The sequence below is a fragment of the Pelophylax lessonae genome (genome assembly GCF_965119305.1).
Source record: "Pelophylax lessonae genome assembly, chromosome: 7".
Classification (NCBI taxonomy): domain Eukaryota; kingdom Metazoa; phylum Chordata; class Amphibia; order Anura; family Ranidae; genus Pelophylax; species Pelophylax lessonae.
In genome coordinates, this window is record NC_138774.1 from 117079034 (window position 1) to 117097582 (window position 18549).

The window sequence follows — 18549 nt, forward strand, 5'->3', positions numbered from 1 at the left end:
TTTATCAACCCGAAATTCCCATTACTGGTATAAAATCTTGCATTTCATATGGCCATGTATAATTAGTATGTCTGCTATTAAGTCAACCCAGCACCTACCTCAAATATATTGAAGATATTGTATTGTCACTGCCCTGATTTACCAGCATGGACCCGCCCCAGGAAACATTCGCTCCGAGTCGACTTCATGAGCAACATTTCCCTATGACATTCCCCCAAGAGTCAGGAAGAAGACTCCAAAAGAAATAGTATGTGAAGCAGAGGAGGAGTTAGAAGAGACGCTAGTTATTGTTCCCAATGCCCCTCCCAACCTGGCCTATGCATCAGAGAATGCTTCAGAAGTAATCGCACATCAATAAGATATTTCCTTTATTTTTAACAAACTGCCGTTTCCCCGTTTTTAAATACCCGTGTGGATCATTTGCCTGCTACCACATTTCTACCTTCCACGTTAACTGACCCTGGCCTGTTTACCGACAATGCCTTTTGCCTGAAATTTTAAACCATATTTCTGACTTTTTTTATGCACCGACCTTGGCCTGCTAATTGACCATGTTTTTTTTGCCTGCTACTTGAACTGGTCTTTTGCCCCTCTACTTTAGTGCACAGGGGTCTCGCATATGTGAGGGTCTTCAGAATAATGTTCTGAGTAGGGAACCAGTTTTTGGTTTTCTGTGTTCCCAGAACAAGGTCTGGAGGCTTCAGAGATTTGGGTGGGAGAAGCCTTTACCCCTGTCCCCATTCTTTCCTGACAGAGGCCCCAAGCTTGATGGTCCTTCCTGCTGCCTGGACCAATACTTTAGCGGTGCTGGCCATATCGCTGCCTGTAATTACCCAGGACTTTATGGACCAGGTTTCTTCCTGCTGCCTGGACCAATACTTTGGCCTTATTGACTATATCTCTTAGGGATGCACCGATCCCGATCTTTTGCTTTGTGAAATCGCTGATCCCGATCCGGAAGTACTCTCTTGTGAGCTTATAACAAAATAATACTTCCGGATCGGGATCGGATACCTAGGAAATAACCACATCACACAGCCAGTGATGTGGATACCGAAAGAGACGCCCCCCCCCCCCCCCCCCCCTATAAACAGAAGAATGCCTACAACTGTAGAATTAGATGAGTAAAAGCTTTTTTTTCTCCTATTGAAGTGATTGAGGGAGGGTCAGAAGCCTGGAGAGAAGCGACGCCCTGGATCGGCCCGTGGGTCTGCTAATTTTTGCAGATCCCCCGATCCAGCCATTTTGCCAGTATTGGGGCAGATATCGAATCGGTGCATCCCTAATATCTCTGCCTGCTGCCTCTCCTATGGACAGTATTTCTGCCTGGACGATTTCTTTTTCTGCTGCCTCTGCCTGCCACCTGGACCAATGCTTTGGCTGGGCTGTGACCGTATCTGTCTGCTGCCTGTACGGACTATGGACAGTATTCCTGCCGGTTGCCTTGGACGATTGTTTTTGCTGTCGCTGACCACATCTCTGCCTACTGCCTGGACTGATGCTCTCCTCTCCTACTAAAACCACAAGTAATCTTTTAGCAGAATGTATTTTGGCAGGTATGCAATGAGGCCGGAGTGGTGAAGTGCCTGCATGCCTGCGAGTGATGGAGTTGAGTATATGCCCTGAGAAAATGGCGGCCGGCCACTGAAGACCTCAGAAGTGGATGTGAGAGGCAGCTCCCGCAGGTCCCCGGGTGTCGGAGGGGAAGGAGATTGTGTCTGTCGCGGCACAGGGAGCGGATGGCAGGTCTCCTTACTGGGCGGTGATTGCCAAGGCCCTCAGATGCACAGCACACGAGTTGGCGGCAGTACGGCGAGTAGGCCGTGGGGTCCGTAGCGCGGCAATCCGGTCACCCAGAGACGAACTGAGGGTAGCGGTGGTTAGCCCACAAAATGTACCGTCGATGGGTGCGGAAATCTCCTTGGCACCGGGCACAGCTACACGGATGGTACTGGATTGAGTGGTAGAGGTGGCGGAGCTCTGGGACTACACTTCCAGCGCGGCTCACGTCCGGACACACCCTCGTTTATTAAAGATTTGTCTGCAAGCCAGATGCAGCCATCAAAAGAGCCACGTCTGGCCCCCGAGCCATAGGTTCCCTACCCCTGCTCCAGACGGATGGAAAATAGGGTTTCCATCCGTCCGGATTTCACATACATTTTCAATGATTGGCACCATAGCTTGTAGACTCTTTAGCTTTAAAAACAGACTAAATAATATACACTAATTTGGGCTATTTTTACCAGATATGTAACAGCATTAATGTTGGCCCAAATTTATGAAAAACGATTTCGTTTTAGATTATAAAATTTGGTAAATTTCTAAATCTGAACTAGAAGTTTATTTTTTTTTTCGCTCACTGCAAAAAAAAAAAAAAAACTGGCGTAGAATAAATGCCACCAAAAAGCTCTTTTGTGTGGGGAAAACAATGATAAAATTTTGTTTGGGTACAGTGTAGCATGAAATGGTAAAGTGTCTACTCGGCATAACATTGTCCATTGTATTTTATCAAAAAACTGGGTATTAAGTTTTGCATGTGTACTAAAGTTCATTAGTTTTTTTTTTTCCTGAATTGTTGCGTTTGATAAACCGTTGCACAAATCTAAAACAGACACACAAAATTGCAACAACCATTTTATTCTACAGAGCCTCTGCCTAAATGTTTGGGGGGGTCCAAGTAATTTTCTAGCCAATTAACCACTTGCTGACCGCCGCAAGTACATGTACTGCGGCGGTCAGCCCCATGCAGGCAAAGTAACGTACCGGTACGTCTCTAGCCTGTGAGCCAATAGAGGGCGAGCGCACGCCACCGGAGCCGCGCTCCCGCTTGTTCACGGACACCTCCGCGAGTGACCGGCGGACCCAATGTTCGCCGGTCACTCGTGATCATCGGTTACAGAGGGAGAAAGGCAGGCGGCTAATGTAAACAAAGCCGCCAGTCATTCTCCCTTGTGTAACAGCACAGATCATACGGTCCTGCTATGTAGGACCGTAGATCTCTGTTGTTACATGAACAGCCACATCCCTGCACAGTTGGAAACACGCCCCTAGGGACACACTTAACCCCTCCTTCTCCAATAAAGTTAACCCCTTCCCTGCCAGTGTCATTTTTACAGTAACAGTGCATATGTATAGCACTGATGCAGTAATGTCATTGGTACCCCCAAAAGTGTCAATGTCAGTCAAGGGTCCGATCTGTCCTCCGCAATGTCGCAGTCCCACAAAAAAAATCGCAGCTCGCCGCCATTACTCGTTAAAAAAAAAAAAAAAAAAATCTTTCCCGTAGTTAGTAAACGCAATAACTTTTGCGCGAAAACCAATCAAAATACGTTTATTGCTATTTTTTTTTTACCAAACATATGTAGCAGAAAACAAATTGGCCAAAATTTTTTTGATTTTTACATTTTTTTTTGGGGGGGGGGGAATTTCATATAAAAAAATGTGAAAAATATTATTTTTGCAAAATTTACGCTCTTTTTTTTGTTTATAGCGCATGATCAAATACCACCAAAAGAAAGCTCTGTTTGTGGGAAAAAAAGGACGTCAAATTCGTTTAGGTACAGCGTTGCACGGCCGCGCAATTGTCCGTTAAAGTCACGCAGTGCCGAATCGCAAAATAGGGCCTGGTCAGGAAGGGGGTAAAATCTTTTCCGGGGCTTAAGTGGTTAATTGATTTTTACATGTATGAGAGAGATGTCACAAGTGGCCAGAACTTGAAATAGTTTACTTCCTGCTTTGTTTACTTTGCGTTTTTATTTGTGGAGCTGTGGCGAAAAATGCAGTTGACAGCTGTGTTGAAGTGTGAACTGAGCTGCTAGAAAAACCATTGTTTTCTGTGTGCCCTTGCAGAGAGTTGCATTTTTCTCCTGCACAAAAACGCTGGTCTCGACACAAGTGTGACCCTGCCCTGAGAGGTTCTGGTGAAGTGTAGATCCATGTGTATTGTAGGGTTGAAAAACCCACCACAACTCTCCTGCAATTTGGAGATGGCACTAGTGTTTTTAACTAAATGTTCCCTTTTTCCTTTTAGAAAAAGTTGCGTTTGAGAAGCTTCACAGTATATACGTGGTTCAATGTAATCAACAGTTTTTGATTTTTATGAATGCCAATCATGGGAAAGTTTGCTCTTGATACTATAGGTGTATTTTTTTTTTTTCTTGTGTTTCCTGGCCCCCTTTACTATACAATGCACTTAAAATCACCCGCAGTCAATTGCGCTTCTGCATGTTTTATGCGCTTTTTATGTGCATTTCAATTTGGTTTTTACGTGCATTTTTCTGAATAGTTTTTTCCTGCATAGTTCTTTTTTTCAAAGGTGTATCCTCTGACCCAATTGTTGTGGGTGAAAGGTGCATTTGTGTGCATTTATTAGGGTTTCTGTGCATTGCAATAAAATATGCAAACACATTGCATAAAATTGCACAGCTAAGGAGTGCCGAGAAACAGAAATTGTTGTGAACATGACATTGGGAAAACTTTTGTTTCTTTTGTTGATTGACGGACACAGCTTCTGATCTCCATAACCATACGGTTATACTGTCCCCCTACAGGAGTAGAACACTAGGCAGATAAAGTCTGGCTGGCTACACCCATAGGCAGTCCCAGGGGGTATACCCCCTCTCTCTGCTATAGGCACTGTTTTGTTTTGTTTTTTTTTATTCTGCCTAGTCAGGAGTAAGGACCAAGTTCCTTGCTGGGTTCTTTGGTCCTGGAATTTTTTTCTTTAGATTAATTTTTTTTTTCCCTGTGAGATCTACTAACTGCCGGGCTGGGCGATGGGCTGGATAATCTAGATCAGGTGGTCACCCCAGTCTGGCCAGCGAGCACGTGCAGACCTCCGCTCCCCGCTAGGTCGGCCACGACATGGCTCCACTGGACGGGTGGATGACCTGGGAGTTAAATGCCTCTTATACGACCAGGTCTCGGCCCAAGTCGCAGCGTTCCTCCTGGCCGACGGCCCCCATTTCAATGGGGAGCGGTTCTGTCTGGAGTGGTGCCCTCCTGGTATGGTGAGTAGCTGACCCCTCTCCCTGTAGGATTTTGGGGTGGACGTGGGCCCCTCCTTGGGACGGTCGGAACCCTGGGTTCCCCTCTTTCCCATCAGACAAACCCACTTTTTTAATCTGTCCCCCCCATCCTACCCCCTCCGCATAAGTTGGGGCTGTTTTGGGTTGTCTGGTCCACCTCCTGGGGTGGGGGCAGGGCACTATGCTGGCCCGGAGAGTGCGCCGCTGGCAACTGGACAGTCGACTGTGCTGTGGGGGGGGGGGGGGGTCTGTCCATGAGGCCTGGGTTCCCTCCTGGGTCCCTGTAAGCCTCATGGTGCTGCTTGGGGCCGCCATTTTAATGCAGCCTGTTTCTCTTTGCATAGCGGCTATTTTGCGGTGGTTTGCCATTAAAAATAGTGGCGGCCATGACAGTGGAGCCCTTGAGGTGGCGATTTCGGCGGTGGGAGCCCCTCATCCCCTGGTGCTGACTCCTGGATGCTTCCAGATCGTCTCATGTAAAGTGCAGATTATACTGGTGGTTGCAGATGCCTGTGCTGGGTGGTGAGTCTGGTTGGGATCTCTGCCTCCCTGCTGAGGATCGCTTGGGGCTTGTTCCTGGCGACCAGGTGGTACTGCCGGCGCGGTGGTTGTGGTTAGTGTTTTACATTTTTTTGGGGTCTCCCTGGTGACTCATGGAGTCTTTGGAGCACATCTCCCCACTTGATCCCCTTCTCTTGAGGCTGTGGGGCCCTCCGGGTCCAAACCATCCATCGATGCACTGACTGCAGTCCTGGAGTCCTTTGTGTCCCGGGTGGAGGTGGCTTTTGGACGATGGGCTAGCAAAAAGTGCCCTCCGCTGATTCAGCAGATGTGGGTCACCCTGCTGGGTTTGCCAACACGCCTGGAATCCTCTGATAGTGAGAATGATTCCTCCATGTCTGCAACCGTGCACAACAAGGCGCTGGTGGAAGCACTGATTGTATCTGTGCGTGAGACATTGAAGATGGAGGACGCAGCTGCGAAGGAGGCGCAGGTTCCCTTTGGCACTCACAGGCCATCCAGATCGTCAAAGGTTTCCTTTCCCCACCTATTTTGACGGAATTGTAACTAAAGAGTGGGGGAGGACCCAAGAGTCCCCTTGAGGCCCCTAAGCGCTTTACTAGGCATTACCCTCTATGAGGAGTCCCTTATTAAGTGGACTGTCTGCTTTCCAGATAAGCAACCATGAGTCAGTTTGAAGAGTCCTCCGGCCTTTAAGGATCTGGCTGACAGGAGGGCAGAGGCTGTGGCCCGCAATCCGTGACCTGGAGGGAGAACAGCTACCATTGCTGAGCTGGCGGACCAGCTGGTCTAGAGCTGCAGTTTATCTGCGATGCCTCTTTGGATGCGGCTCACCTAGTGGCGTGGCTTTCGGTTTCGGCAGTGGTCCTTCGGCGTGTCTTTTGGCTCGAATGCTGGTCTGCGGACCAGATTTCTAAAACGACCTTGAAGGAGATCGTCTGTTTGGAGCTACCCTGGATGACATCAATAAAAGGTCTCACGGGGGGGAAGAGTACCTTTTTTTTTTTTTTTTTTTTTTTTTTCTTCCGCAGGCTACTAAGGGCAAGGAACCTCGTTGTAGATGTGGGCCTTCCTTCTCGGCTCATACGTTTTTTTTTTTTTTTCATCCCTCAGGGTCGACTGATAAAGGTTTGAAGCCTTTCAGGGCCTCCTCTGGTGGATCCAAACTAACCTGGTCTGGCAAGCCAAAAGTGGGCTTCTCCAGCCCGCGGACAAAGCTCTTTTAGCATGAAGATGTGCCATCACTCATATGGGGGGTGGGCAGACTTCTTTGCTGATTTCCGGACCCGTGAACTTCACTGGTACAAGACAAGTGGGTCCACGTAGTCATTCGCTCTGGCTGCAAGATCGAGTTTCGCTCTTGTCCCCTGGCAAGGTTCTTTCCTTCCAACTTGCCCCTGTCCCCGGACCGCTTACAGGGTCTGTTTGGGACGGCACAAGACCTGTTGCTTCAAGGGGTGACTGTCCTGGTTTTCCTGTTTTGGAACATTTTTAGGGTTTTTACTCAAAGCTGTTTAAAGTTCACAGGAAGGAAGGCAAGTCCAAATTTATGATCTAAGTGGAATTGAACTCCCAAATATACTCCCCACCTTCCAGCAATGCTCTGGGAAAACCCTTGCTGACCACCAATCCTCTCCTTGGGTGCCTAAATGGCTGGTTATGTTTGTTGTCATCCCGCACATGCACAAGGGAGTAATTCATTCTACCTCAACCAGGGGGTGCTGGGCAGGAAAAAAAATGTACTTCTGTTTTTGTTTGGAGGGATTTTCCCTCCCTTCCTTTCCTGGTAGCAACCTTTTTATCTGGCAATAAGTGAAATCTGAACCCCAACCTTCTTTTAACTAGAATTAAATGGAACGATCAGTCCCATATTTCTCTGTTTGCAGATCTCCCGATATTCTGGGTTTCGTTGTAGCTTTCTACCATGTTACACTCTGTATTGCTTGCTCTAGACCAGTGGTTCTTAACCTTGTTGTAGGTACTGAACCCCACCAGCTTCATATGCGCATTCACCGAACCCTTCTTAATTGAAAAAATATAAAATATGATTTTATGAGTCTAGTCTCGGGAGGGGCACTGCCAGAAAATAAGGTGTTTACAGAACTGAATTAAACGTATCATACAAAGTAAAATGTACAGAGGTCAGTAGGTTGTAGGGCAGTGTACAGAGGTCAGTAGGCTGTAGGGCAGTGTACAGAGGTCAGTAGTAAGTAGGGCAGCGTACAGAGGTCAGTAGTATGTAGGGCAGCGTACAGAGGTCAGTAGTATGTAGGGCAGCGTACAGAGGTCAGTAGGCTGTAGGGCAGCGTACAGAGGTCAGTAGTATGTAGGGCAGCGTACAGAGGTCAGTAGGCTGTAGGGCAGCGTACAGAGGTCAGTAGGCTGTAGGGCAGCGTACAGAGGTCAGTAGGCTGTAGGGCAGCGTACAGAGGTCAGTAGGCTGTAGGGCAGCGTACAGAGGTCAGTAGGCTGTAGGGCAGCGTACAGAGGTCAGTAGGCTGTAGGGCAGCGTACAGAGGTCAGTAGGCTGTAGGGCAGCGTACAGAGGTCAGTAGGATGTAGAGCAGCGTACAGAGGTCAGTAGGATGTAGAGCAGCGTACAGAGGTCAGTAGGCTGTAGGGCAGCGTACAGAGGTCAGTAGTATGTAGGGCAGCGTACAGAGGTCAGTAGGCTGTAGGGCAGCGTACAGAGGTCAGTAGGCTGTAGGGCAGCGTACAGAGGTCAGTAGGATGTAGAGCAGCGTACAGAGGTCAGTAGGATGTAGAGCAGCGTACAGAGGTCAGTAGGCTGTAGGGCAGCGTACAGAGGTCAGTAGGCTGTAGGGCAGCGTACAGAGGTCAGTAGTATGTAGGGCAGCGTACAGAGGTCAGTAGGATGTAGAGCAGCGTACAGAGGTCAGTAGGTTGTAGGGCAGCGTACAGAGGTCAGTAGGTTGTAGGGCAGCGTACAGAGGTCAGTAGGCTGTAGGGCAGCGTACAGAGGTCAGTAGGCTGTAGGGCAGCATACAGAGGTCAGTAGGCTGTAGGGCAGCATACAGAGGTCAGTAGGCTGTAGGGCAGCATACAGAGGTCAGTAGGCTATAGGGCAGTAGTGAGTAGTTTGTAGGGCAGTGGTCAGTAGTTTGTAGGGTAGTGTAGCGAGGTCAGTAGCATGTAGGGCAGTGTATAGGGGTCAGTCGTTTTTAGGGCAGTGTAGAAAGGTCAGTAGGATGTAGGGCAGTGTACAGAGGCCAGTAGCATGTAGGGCAGTGTATACGGGTCAGTTGATTGTAGGGAAGGATAGAGTGGTCAGTAGGCTGTAGGACGGTGTACAGAGAATAGGGCAGAGGATAGGACAGTGTACAGGGATCAGTAAAGCCACACACCAGGGGGCTGGGAGGGCACACACCAGGGGAGGGTCAGGAGGGCACACACCAGGGGGTTGGAAGGGCATACACTGGGGGGAGGGTCAGGAGGACACACACTGTGGGGGAGGGTAGTGAGGGCACACACCAGTGGAGAGTCAGGAGGCCACACACTGGGTGTCAGGAGGGCACACATCAGTGGTTGGGAGGGCACACACTGGGGGAGCCAGGAGGGCACACACTGGGGGGGGAGGGGAGGGAATACCATGGGGTGTCAGGAGGGCACACTGGGGTGGGGTTGGGAGGGCATACCATGGGGTGTTAGGGGGGCACACACTTGGGGGGGTTGGGAGGGCATACCATGGGGTGTCAGGAGGGCACACACTGGGGTGGGGGGTTGGGAGGGCATACCATGAGGTGTCAGGAGGGCACACACTGGGGTGGGGGGTTGGGAGGGCATACCATGAGGTGTCAGGAGGGCACACACTGGGGTGGGGGGTTGGGAGGGCATACCATGAGGTGTCAGGAGGGCATACCATGGGGTATCAGGAGGGCACACACTGGGGGGGTTGGGAGGACATACCATGGAGTGTCAAGAGGGAACACACTGGGGGAAGGTGTTGGGAGGGCATACCATGGGGTGTCAGTGGGGCACATACTGGGGGGGGGGGTTGGGAGGACATACCATGGGGTGTCAGGGGGACAAACACTGGGGGGGAGGTGCTGGGTGGGCATACCGTGGGGTATCAGAAGGGCACACACCAGGGGGTATTCACAATGCTTTATTGAGCTAAATGAAAAGGACATGCATTTCCATCTGTCAGCTAACAGCACCTCTATGCTAAGCTGCAGTAACTCAGCAGACGTAGCATAGAGCAGTGGTTCTCAAATCCGGTCCTCGGGACCCACTAACAGGCCAGATTTTAAGTATTACCTTGGGGGATGCAGACTAGAATACTGCAATCACTGAGAAGCAAATGAGATCACCTGTGATGTAATTTAGTTATCTTGCAAACCTGGCCTGTTGGTGGGTCCCGAGGACCGGATTTGAGAACCACTGGCATAGAGGTCCTTGTAAACGAATCCACCATGTACAGCTAGCTGAGCCTACCTCCAGGAACATTCACTCGGCTCCCTCTGCTCAGCTGCTCACACTTCCCTCTTCCAGGCGGGCGCGATCTCCGTGGTCAGGTACATCCCGCCCACTCACGCAGCAAGCAGCCTGCAGGAGATAGGCTGGAAACCTGCTGGGGGAGGTGCAGGGGGCGGAGTGTCAAGTGTCTATGTGTAATGGCTGTGAGTTGTCCCGACCGCAGCTCTGATTTCCCGGGGTGCGCTCGGCCTCACAATCAGTAATATTTTCTCGGGGAGAGCAATTGCCCCTTTGTCCCCTCCGCCGAACCCCGGAGACTGACTCACCGAACCCCTGGGGTTCGATCGAACCCAGGTTAAGAACCACTGCTCTAGACTGAGACCCTTCCACAGCACCTTCATCTCTAGCAGTTTTTCTCAACTCCAGTCCTCAGGGCATACAAACAGGCCAGGTTTGCAAGAAAACTGAAATACATCACAGGTGATATAATTTGCTGCTCAGTGATTGCAGTATTCTTGTCTGCATCTTCACAACGTAATACTTAAAATCTGGCCTGTTAGTGTGCCCTTAGGACCGGAGTTGAGAAACACTGCTCTAGCCTCAAACGCACTCTCCTGTAGTTTTCAGACTCTGCAAATTATGTAACTTCCTTCATAGCTCTGATGTAAGGAATGGAATACATCCTAATATTTAGCATTAATTTCCACCCAATCGCATAGGAGTCGAAACCTCCCAAGTCCCTCCTCACAGATCACAGCATTATTTAAATAGTAAACGCCTTCATACACAGGCTTTTCTAAATACTAGCTGTGCTGCTGCTGAGCAGAATGGAATGGATCACAATTAGAATTTAATCCAACCCAATTAAATCTTAGGGATTGTTTAAATTATTGGTGTAAAAATGCAGCACAACCATAAGACTGCAGTGATTCTAGTATGGTAGTGATCCCTTGCATCTAGGGCCCCATTCAAACTTGGTGTAGGAGTGCGCGTTTCAGCTCACAATTTGATGACTGCACATACGCTTTACAACAACCAAAGTTTTGTGTGTGTACAAACACTATACTGTATACACACAAATCATGCCTTCAACAAAGACACATGGCTGTTTCTCTTTAAAAAAAAAAAAAAAAAAAATTAGATCAGAGCAGAAAAAACAGGATCATGTGATCAGACTTATTTGTGTGCCCTTTATAGCTAGATAGCACATTTTCTGTCCAAGAACTGTTTACACTTCCTGCTGTACAGCACTCTGTTCACTACAGAGAGGAATGGAGCATGGACAGTGTGGGAAAAGTTTCATTTCTCTTTTCACCACCCCCATGAAGGCCCAGAAACACCCACTGTAACCCTAGGACCCACCCACATCAACTCCCAGAACTGCTACAAGTGACTCCTAAGGCCTGCCCTGAAACTACAGAGGCATAAAGGATCATGGGACATATAGTATAGTATTAGGACTGGTAAAGCAATGAAAAAAGTCGGAGAGCTTTGAAATGCAGTCAGCAGTGGTGACATCAGACACAAATCTGCTTTATTAAGCTAAATGAGCTAAATTACACTTAAACTGACATTGGGGTTGTGAGTCATTTACATGCACAATGCATCTGTTTTGGGGAGGAAAAGCTGGAGTTCTTTAATCCCTCCAATGGAACCTTTGTCAGCATTGCAATTTGACCGTGGTTCTAATCCTTCCACTTGATACAAAACTAAAGATACACTAACAATTTTTTTTCAGGTTTGTTTTGTAGAGCATGATTAAAACACCCTGGATTTGTGAAAATGAACTTTCTGTGTTTTTACATGTTGTAAAGTAAAAGTCATTTGCAAAGCCATTCTAGAACTGTATGCTTGAAGCTACAGTATAGCACAGAGAAATGGAAAAGGTTTGTCCCTAGGCTGAATTTCATAGAATATTCATAAGCTTGTAGAAAGGCGGATTTTTTAAATTATACAGAAACCTGTTTAAACAGGAAAAACATTTTTGAATATTAGTGTTTTGTAAATTTTATTTAAATTTTTTTTTTTTTTTGTATTGCAATTTATGTACAGCAAAACCTTGGTTTACGAGTAATGTATTTTACAAAGGTTTTGAAAAAGGAGCAAGTTTTTTTTTTTTTTTTTTTTTTTTAAATGCTGCTTTGGTTTGCGAACGCTGTCTTGATATGAGCAATATACAAGCAGTAGTTTTAATGTAAAAAAAAAAAATGGCACTCACAATGTTAGTGTTAACCCACACTGCTATGTTGCTATAATCCCCTGTTTACCAATGCTAGCTGCTCCCGTCGCTGTGTTTTATATAAAAAAAATGCTGGCTTTACCCCGATTTCAAAGCGCCGATCGGCCATCACGTGACCCGCTGCCTCTCTCCTCTCCCCAGCTGGCAGCGGGCGGAGCCAAGTATCCCCCGCTCACGTCAGTCAGGAGGGTAGGAGGTGAGAGCCGGCCGGTCACGTGATGGCTGAATGGTGCTCTAAAATCGGGTAAAGCCAGCATTTATTTTATAAAACACAGCGACAGGAGTAGCTAGCATTGGGAAACAAGAGGATTATAGAAGATATAGGTTTTCCAGCATTAGAAGGGGAGGGGGCGGGCGACAGGAGCAGAAAGCAGGGAGGGAGAGGAGGACAGAGGGAGACAGAGGACCAGTGCAGGGCTGCGGATGAAGGAGACACATACGCTGACCACGTTGTCAGGGCTCAGCAGCCATGATATACCGGGGTCAGCGTACAGGGGGGAGGGAGGGCAGAGACTGGAAGAATTTAGCCAGGTTTTTTTAGATGATACGGGGTAGCCAAATTACACAGTACACTTTATACTGTATTTTTTTATTGCCATAATCCTTTTTATATGAATAAATGGTTGTGGAACGAATCAACTGAGTTTCCATTCTTTCTTATGGGTAAATTCGCTTTGATATAGGAGCGCTTTGGATTACAAGCATGCGTCCGGAACGAATTATGCTCGCCAACCAAGGTATTACTGTATATCCTTTATTGCTATTTTACGTGTTATTTAGTGTATTTAACCTCTGAATTTCTCCAGGTGATATTGCCAGAACTTTTAGTGTTACCAAACCCAGGAGCCTGCATTCACTATATCTGGTCTCCTACAGTACACATAACATGGAAATGCAATTCTAGTAAATATAAACTGCTAAATACCTTTTCTCCGCTGCAGTATATAGCATTCTTGTGACTCCTATCAGTGTCTGGTTAAAGCTTGTAGGAGGAGTTTTCATTCTCCTCTGAAAGTCCCATGAGGCTGCAGGACCCCTGACCTTTGAACCTTTGGTCTCACCTCAGCTCCTCGGGTCTTCACAAAGCTTTTGGCCCCAGTGTTGGCCTTGTTACGGCAGAAGGGGATTGTGGTACTATGTCACCTGGACGATCTGCTTCTGCGTGAAGAGTCTTCCTCGACTTTAGAAGCCGACTTGGACGTTACGGTGCTGGCACTGAAATTTCAGATGTCGGCGCTGTCTCCGTCCCCAAAGCTGAACTACTTGGGTCTGATGCTCAGATTCAGGGTCAGCCCGGGTGTTTCTTCCTCAAACAAAACTTCTGAAGCTACAGGATACTGTTCGGCTCCTGTTGTCCAACCATTGATCGTCACTCAGAGCCAGATTTCCACCCTAGCTATTTTTTTTTCCAAAGGCTGTTGGAGGCGAAGTCCTTGGTTCACACTTTTATGCAGAGAGTTCACCATCTGGCTCCTCCAGTGCGATCCCTCTTACCTCCATGGGACCTCAATTTGGTTCTGTCAGTGCTTCAAAAGCCTCCTTTTGAAATTATTCGAGAAATTCCTCTGCTTACGCTGTTGCAGAAAGTGGCTTTCTTAGTAGCTATTCCTCACGTCCTGTGTCAAAGTTAGCTGCGTTATCCTGTCGGTTGCCTTACTTGGTGATTCATAGGTGATTCATAGGGACAGAATGGCGTTGCGGCCCTGTCAGGCACTCCTCTCTAAGGTTGTCTCTGGGTTTCATTTGAATGAAGACATTGTTACTGTCCCTATGTCCTAAGCCTAAATAGCCTAAGGAAATTACCTTACATTCCTTAGATGTGGTTGGGGGGAGGAAGGGTTTCAAGTGTACCTGGCGTGGACTGAACAGATTAGAAAATCCGATTCTTTGATCTTACAGATGGACCCTGTAAGGGCCAGTCCGTATCTACTGCGACTATTTCTAAGTGGATCAGGCAGACGGTGGTGCAGGCCTACTCCATTAGGGTCAGGTTCCTCCTTTCCTGGCTAAAGTGCATTCTACTAGGGCACTTAATTCCTCCTGGGCTTTCAGTCATCAGACCTCAGTGGTTCAGGTGTGCAAGGGGGGGGCTACGTGATTGTCTGTCTGTGCACACATTCACAAAATTTTAAGGTGGATGTACTTGCATCTTTGGATGTGACGTTTGGCCCCAAAGTTTTGCAGGCTGCAGGTGCAGAGGCTTGCGCTTTTTGAAAATTTTTGCTGGTGGTGATCTCCAGTTGTTCCTAAGTTGAGTTCCTGTTACCTGGTTGGCTTTGTTTAGCCTTGTTCGGAATTCTGCGTTTGCTGTGTTTTTTCCCACCCCTCATGTTGACACTGCTTTGAGACATCCCAATGGTCTGAGGACTTGAAGCTGTGTCTGTCAGTGAACGAAAGAATTGGATTTTTGTCTTACCGTAAAATCCTTTTCGCTGAGGTTCACTGGCCCACGGCACCCGTCCCTTTGTTGGGGTTGAGTTATTCGTTTATTCTGACACTGCTTGTTACAAACTTGCAGCAGAAAGTGATGGTATACCCCCTGGGACTGCCTCAGGGGGTGTAACCAAAAAGATTTCTGCCTAGTACTACTCCTGAAAAGATAGCATAATACCCAATGGTCTGAAGACTTGAAGTGGTCTGTCAGTGAACCTTAGAGAGAAGGATTCTATGGCAAGACAAAAATCCAGTTTTCTTCAACAGGGTGTTGATCAGAAAGTTTTTTTTTTGAGCACCCTGAAAGGCCAAATGTCTGCCTTAGCACTGGCAGTCTTGTTTTCAAATACCTTTTTGGCTTCCCATTTATTGGTGTGTACATACCTTCAAGGAGTTCGTCGGTTTACTCCGCCTGTATGTTCTCCTCTGCCACCATGGGATTTGAACCTGGTTCTGTCGGTTCTTGAAACCACCCTTTGAAAACATACAGGAGATCACTTACACTGTCAAAAAGGTGGCTTTTTTTTGGTGGTGATCATCTCTGCTCACAGGTTGTCAGTTTGTGGCTTTGTGTTTTTGTTCTACCTATCTGGTGGTGCACAAGGATAAGGTGGTTCTGCTGTCATTCCTCCCGAAGGTTGTCTCGGATTTCCATTTGTATGAGGACATTGTGCTGCAGTCCTTGTGTCCCAGGCCCGCTTATCCCAGGGAATTTGCCTTGCATACTCTGGTTGTTCGAGCTGTTCGGGTCAGTGCAGCCACTGAGTCCCTTTGGAGATCAGACTCGCGTTTTGTGATCACAAACAGGCCGTGGAAGGGCTTCCTCCTCTACCATTTCCAGATGGATTAGACAAAGGGTGAGCCAGACTTATTCGCTTAAGGGTCCGTCCTTAACTTCCCTGTGGCGACACATTCTACTCTGGCAATTATCGCTTCTTGGGCCTTCCGTTGTCGGGCATCAGTGGTGCAGGTGTGCATGGCGGCCACTTGGTCATTGGTTCGTACTTTTTTTCAAAAGTTTTTTTATAAAGTGGGTTGTTTTGGCCTCTGCGGGTGCCTCCTATGGCCGCATTGTTTTGCAGACTGCGATTTAGAGGGTCTGTTTTTCCCTCTTGAGGGTGTATTTCAGGTTGGGCTACTATTACTTGGATTGGCCTTGGTTTTGTTATTCCCACCCCTCATGTTTGCCACTGCTTTGGGACATCCCTATGGTACAGAATATGGAGCTGTCTATGAACAAAAAAGAAAATAGGATTTTTGTACTTGCCATGAAATCCTTTTGAGTTCACTGACCCCAGCACCTACCCCTCTAGTTTTTATACTTCTGTTACTGTTTGTTACAAAACGGAGTATCTCTAAGCAGAGAGGGAGTTTATGCCAGCTGAGGGTGGCCCACAGGGCATAGGCAAGCTTTTGTGTTTGCCTAGTCCTACCCCTGCAGAGGGCAGCATAACCTTATGGTACAAAATATGAAGCGCTGTCTGTACTCACCGTAATATGCTTTTCTGAGTTCATTGGCAAAGTGTGTCCCTGTTGGACAGATTCTCCTTCCTTTCAGCACAGAGTGACAGGGACACAGATAAACACATTTTAGTAGCGCAGGGAAAGGTTAGAGCTTTTGATAGTGTTTATTGCTTGTGGCTGTCTAGCTGATTGGTATATTCTTCACAAGTTAATCAGATCTAACTTTTCCCTGGCGCAAAGTGCCAGACGCAATTTTAGTACCACACTTTAACTTCAGGCGTGATTTATTTGTTGTACCAGACCTACATACTGTATATAGTATAAATTGACTTTAGTACTGAGTACTTTACTATATCCTAATTCCAGCGGTATTTACATAAACATTGCATAAGTAAGAAACTTCACTTCAGACGATGATCTGTAAACTCCATAATGAGTGTGCGCACACCCACATTTAAGCTATATGTAATTTAGAACCTACACAATTATACAGAGCCATACATAAATGATTAAATGTTGGGTATGAAAACTATCAAATTGCATATGTGATATGTTTTGTTATTGGTGGTCTTGGAGGGCGGCAGGTTGGATCTATCCTCATAACACCGTAGGGTTACTTTATACTACACAGTTGATTACTGCTGGAAAGTTTATGCCCAGGCCCTCATTAAAAGGCAAGTGACACAATACTGTAGAATGTTGTCTATCCAGTTGTATTGTACTAATCTCTTTTGCCATTTAACATGACACAGCCACACCTGTATGCAGCATATAAGTCCAAGGCATTGTGCAAGCTAAAGTGTCATTGCTGATGTAGAATTTGGAAACAAAATAGCTCTAGAGCTTTAATGGGGATGTGCATACAATGATGCCAAATTTAAATTGGTGTTAACCAAACTCAAAGAAGACAGCTAATTACACAGCTGAAACACATGCACGAGATTTTTAGTAGTCATTCCTGTGTTTAGTGTGTCCAGTCCGACAGCACAGCCAAACTTTAAACTCTCCTTATACTAAACTGCAGATAAGGCAGTGCAGCCTGATCCAAGACGTAGTGATTGTAAAGTCTATTTTTTTTTTTTTTTTTTTTTTAATTAGCATGTTATACTTACCACTTCTGTGCAGTTGGTTTTGCACAGGGGCAGCCTGGATCCTCCCCTCTTGGGTCCCTTGTACTGCTCCTAGCCCCTCCCTCCTGTCGAGTGCCCCCACAGCAAGCGGCTTGCTAATGGGGCATCCAAGCCGAGCTGCAGCCCTATGTGTCCAATCAGACACAGAGCTTCTGTTTAGCCCCCCACCCTCTCCTGATTGCCTAGTTGACTGACAGCCGTGGGAGCCAGTGGCGCCGCTGCTGTGTCTCAGCCAATCGGGAGAGAGTGACGGAGGGCCGAGGGACTCGTGGACAGAGAATGGACTAAGTATTAGGGGCTGCTGGGGAGGCTGCTACACCCAGAAGCTTTTTATCTTGATGCATAGAATGCATTAGGATAAAAAACCTTCTGACTTTACAACTCCCGTAACCCCCCATACGTTTTGACACTGAGGGAGATGTTGCCACTGATAAGGTTGTCTTGCGGTTATCCTCTCCTCTAAGCATGATGGCATATCTGACCCCAAAGGGGAGGTTTAATAAAACTCAGGCATGCAGAATCTAGTGCAGCTTTTAGTAACCAATCTCCTTCCAACATAAGCTTGCTCAATCAAGCTTTGACAATAATACCTAGAAGCTGATTGGTTACTATGCACAGCTGCACCAGAATATGTGAGCAACATTTTTTTAGTAAATATTCCCCAGAGTGCCCATCTGCAGACTGATGACATTTTGCTCAGATTTTCTTTTAAAAGGGTTACTAAACCCACAACAGTAAATGTCTGTATATGCAGTAAAGCATGCTTGTTATACTCGCTGTGAAACCTAGGGGGTTAATATGCATTGTGTATAAAAAGGCTGTTTGATCCGGTCTTCTCTGATCCTCTTGTTCCCCAATACATCGTCTGATAGCACAGAGCCTTTGGAGTCACTCTGCACATGCTCAGTTTGGTGTGTAAACCTTGGTAGGATACATGTGATTTGCATAGAGCCAATCGGCACTGTCCAGACAGAGGGTTAGGGGTCCTGCAGTCTCAAAGGACAGAGTAGAATGAAAAACTCCTACTACAAGCTCTTACCAGACACTGATGGAAGTCACAAGGCTGCTGTATACTGCTGATTAGATAAAGTATTTAGCTGTTTATATTTACTAATTGCATTTCCACATTCTGTGCACTGTTGCGGACCAGATATAGTGAATGTAGGGTCCTGGATTTAGTTATGCTTTAAGCAGCCTTAAAAAAAAAAAAAGCAAGCTGGGAGGGGACTGATTCAGATTTTCGAGGAATAAAATTGTTACTTTGTAACATGTCAAATTCATTAATGTTCACTTACAG

At 47.0% G+C, this 18549-nt stretch overlaps 1 protein-coding gene across 2 annotated transcripts in view; it reads left to right on the forward strand.

Annotated features, from left to right (window-relative positions):
• STK26 (serine/threonine kinase 26) overlaps positions 1–18549 on the forward strand; it is a gene marked incomplete at its 3' end in the record, with an annotated part of 321958 nt that overhangs the window by 51241 nt on the left and 252168 nt on the right. The gene's annotated exons all lie outside the window — the stretch shown is intronic.